Genomic DNA, 3,903 nt, shown 5'->3' on the forward strand with positions numbered 1-3,903 from the left:
GTGTGAAAATTCATTAAATTATATACATTTATGATTTGTGTAGTTTTATGTACATATATGTATATTGTGTATGTATATGTATATTTTACATGTATATGTATATATATGTATACATATGTATATATATCATTTATAAAAATTCATCTGACATTATTTCTATATTTGGCATCTGGTGATGTTGAAAATCTAAGAATAGCTCAATCACTTTTTTCCCTTGGTAAATGACTATAGTAGACACTTTGAGTCGCCTACCCATTAGCCAATCCCCTTTTACTGCTTACTTGCTGTCAGAGTCCCATCTTTGATTATAGAGCATGGAAATGTAGAGAATCACTTCCCCAGTCTCCCTTATAGCTAGAGTGTAGTAATATGGCCTTGTTGAAGTGAAGAGATGTAAGGAGAATTTTGCCGGAGTGTTCTAAGAAAGAGTTTCCTCACGAATAAAAGAGATAATTGGGCTGCCTGGATGCAGAGCAGGAGGCTGAGAGAGAGATCCTATCCACTTCCATCTGTTGCACAGGCCCCACTGTAGCTGCTGCACTATGCATGATCGGGAGAATCTGGTATACACAAGGAAGCTGGCCAAGGAGGCTGAATGATAGGATGGAATTAATGAAGGAAGTAGTTTCTATCTGTTGTATATAAAATTGTGATTGAAGCTAGAAGAGTCTCCTGGAGAATAATCAGCAGCAGTAAACAGAAAGAAGAAACTAAGAAGGAGTAAACAAACTGAAAATGATTTAGGAATATTGGCAAATGGTCGAGATTGAGCTAAGGTTAATCTGTTGTTACAGTTTGGGTATACCAGACAAACACCTCATTCCAGCAGCTAACACTGGCGAGTCTAAGGTTTTCTATTATAAAATGAAAAGGGACTATCACAGGTATCTGGCTGAATTTGCCACAGGAAGGAGGCTGCAAAGAACAGCCTAGTAGCTTTAAAGCTGCTAATGATATTGCAATGACAGAACTTCCACCAACACATCCCGTTTACTTAGGTCTTGCTCTCAATTTTACTGTATTTTACTATGAACTTCTTTTCTTTTTATACAAATTTAAAAGAATCCTTTCCATTTACAGTCATTACAAAATGCTGGCTCTATTCACCGTGTTGTATAATACAGCCTTTGCCTATCTTACACTCAGTAGTTTGTACCTCCCACTCCCCCAACCCCCACCCCCCCACCCCCACTGGTAACCACTGGTTTGTTCTCTATATCTGTGAATATGCTTCTTTTTTTCCTACTATGAAATTCTTAATTTCCCTGAGCATGCCTGCAGGTTGGCAAAATCAACTCTCGATGCAACTGCAGAACTGGATATGCTGAGTGATAATCTGACACTATTGAATTCAGACATGCAGGGTGATGGTGAACAGTAGAATAAAGAACATTTGTATCATCTCCTGCCAGATGTGACAAGATCACCATTAGAAATGGAAATTACATTCAAAAGCGATTAGACTTCTAGGTGATGCAAACATCTAAGAGAGAGGTTAATCACACTGTAGAGGCATAAGTGGTATCAGTTTTCCGTTTTCTAGTTGTTTAAATTGAATTTTATACCGATGTTTAAAATTAATTGGGTGTCAGCTTGAGGTGGTTAAAGGTCCTTTGGAGAGTTTGGTGTAATGGTCTTACTGTAAAAAAGTGCTTCAAGCTCTGCTGAAATGTTGCCGAAAAACATGATGCTGGTAACAGTCCAACAGTCTATGGCTGCGCACTCTTGCCTGCTTTCACTCTCCCTCTGAAGCAGGTTAGCTTCGAAGGTGGCATGGAAAAGGCTGCATGCCTGTCATATTCTTTGTTTCTTCTCCTTCCCTCTTCCCCTGGGGAAATGAGTTCCTCAGCCATTCAATCGCTTAACTTCTTTTGTTCAGTTAATTTGTACTACTGGATGTCTGACAGGATCCCCAGATACAGAAAATCGGTATTGTTCTTACTGAAACACAGCATGGAATTAATATTAAACTTAAATGAAGCAAACCTTAATTTAAAATGTCAAATATTATTGCACCACCATCCTCTGTATTTCTAAAATAAAATCTCTAGTCAAATAAATAAATAAATAAGACAAATGAGGAGACAGTATCTACTGTCTATTCCTGCTCTTGGGTGTGGTTGTGTGAGGACACGATGAGGGATGATGCAATAGCTAAGTGACCATGAGAGAACAAAACTGAAGACAAAAGTCTTACTGCTGCGGATGGTCATGTGAAAGGATACAAAGGGCCACAGATCCTTGTGGATATCATTAAGCCACTGTACCAACTGTGAAACAGCCTCTTTCAGATTTCTTGTAATGTGAGGAAAATAAAAACAAAAACAAATGAAAAACCAACAAGAATTGAAACACCTATTTTTAAAACCACTTTAAACTATATATTCCTTTACTTGCAGCCAAAAATATCTTAATGCTACAGCAAATAACCTTCTTATATCTGGGTAGGTGTAATATTCCTTCTCCACCTCAAAAGTTATATAATGAGGAATACCTGGATTTTTTTGCCATTATAAATTTTTTTTGATAGTGAAGCCTTTTGCTTTGCAGAATCAGGACTTCTGTCATTTCTGGAAGATTTTCTTCTTTAAGACTTGTGAATATTTTTGTTGTTATTGCTATATATGTTTTCTTTCATCAGTCATATCAATTATCTAGAGTCTTGAATGCCCATTTTATGAATATCCTTTTTTTTTCTTAATGGGTTTTCTTCTTTGTCCCTTAATGCATTATCTGTTATGTACTTGCTCCTGTCTTCCATTCTAGTAGCTTAGTTTTTACTACTAAAAAAATAGGCAATTTTCTACTTTAATTGCATTTTAACATTACTATTATATTTCCTCAATTCGTTTCCCTGGCCAACATAATACTCTCGGTTGTCCATTCAGTTTGAAAAATGGAGTTTTTTTCATACTTTCTTCTGCTTATATCCTAACAAATTATATTGGCCTCTCTGTAGTTGATTCTTAGTATATTCTTTTAATTTCATTCAAAATGTTTTACATCTGGATGATATTCCTCACAGTTGTGTTATGTGATTGAGATAGTGTCTTAATTTCAATGATACTTTAATCTTTCTTACCCTTTTTAAGCTCCCTTTGGGAAGGAGAGATATTATGAACCTGTGCTTAAAACCAGTTTCTTTCTTGAAATGTACCCTACTCTCTACTTTGGTTATTTTACAGTCATAATTAGTCTTTTGTCCATAAACAAAGTGAAGTTTTCTTGGCTACCACCTTAGGATCTTTGAATCTTACTTTTACAAACCATCTTTACTTTAGCTTACACTAAGTAGTTCTAAGAAGGAGAACTAAAGGTGTAAAATATAACAGAATATGAATTATTTAGTCTCAATATATTTTTCTTGTGAAACTTTCCTAATTTTTACATGACTTTGAAATTGATATTTTTACAATTTCACATGAGAGTAGGAGCTTATATTCTTGTCCATGTATACTTTCTGTGTCTTTGTTTACACCATTTAATGGTTTATGGGGTGATGTTTAGTAAACCAATGTAATTGAAACATAACTAAAAAATATGTTGTCCACACAGTTACCTTGTAAGACCATACACATACTCTAGCATTATTGACATTGCTGCAAATCTGGGTGGATTTTAATTTTGGGAGCTGCTGTCAGAGCCAGTTGATGTATCACACAAGAAAATAACTTTCATTATCTTATAATTACACTTCAATTCAGATCTTAAAGAGTAATATGAGATTTGTTTTCTAACCTCTTTTTCTAGACTTGACTTTTGAATGCAATTTACACCTTTATGTTTTGTGTTCCTACTTGTGCTAGCATTTTCTCCTCTGCCATCTAGGGCAGTGTTTTTAAGATAAGTTCTTTAATCATAAGAACAAACAATGCCATGTACTATGCTATGGAAATTAATGTA

General features: G+C 35.2%; 1 pseudogene; it reads left to right on the top strand.

Moving 5' to 3' along the window:
- Nucleotides 1–542: 542 nt before the first annotated feature.
- LOC137756405 (14-3-3 protein epsilon pseudogene) lies at nt 543–1,462 on the top strand (annotated as a pseudogene).
- Nucleotides 1,463–3,903: the final 2,441 nt, after the last annotated feature.

This window comes from Eschrichtius robustus, chromosome X (assembly GCF_028021215.1).
Source record: "Eschrichtius robustus isolate mEscRob2 chromosome X, mEscRob2.pri, whole genome shotgun sequence".
In the NCBI taxonomy this organism is placed as follows: domain Eukaryota; kingdom Metazoa; phylum Chordata; class Mammalia; order Artiodactyla; family Eschrichtiidae; genus Eschrichtius; species Eschrichtius robustus.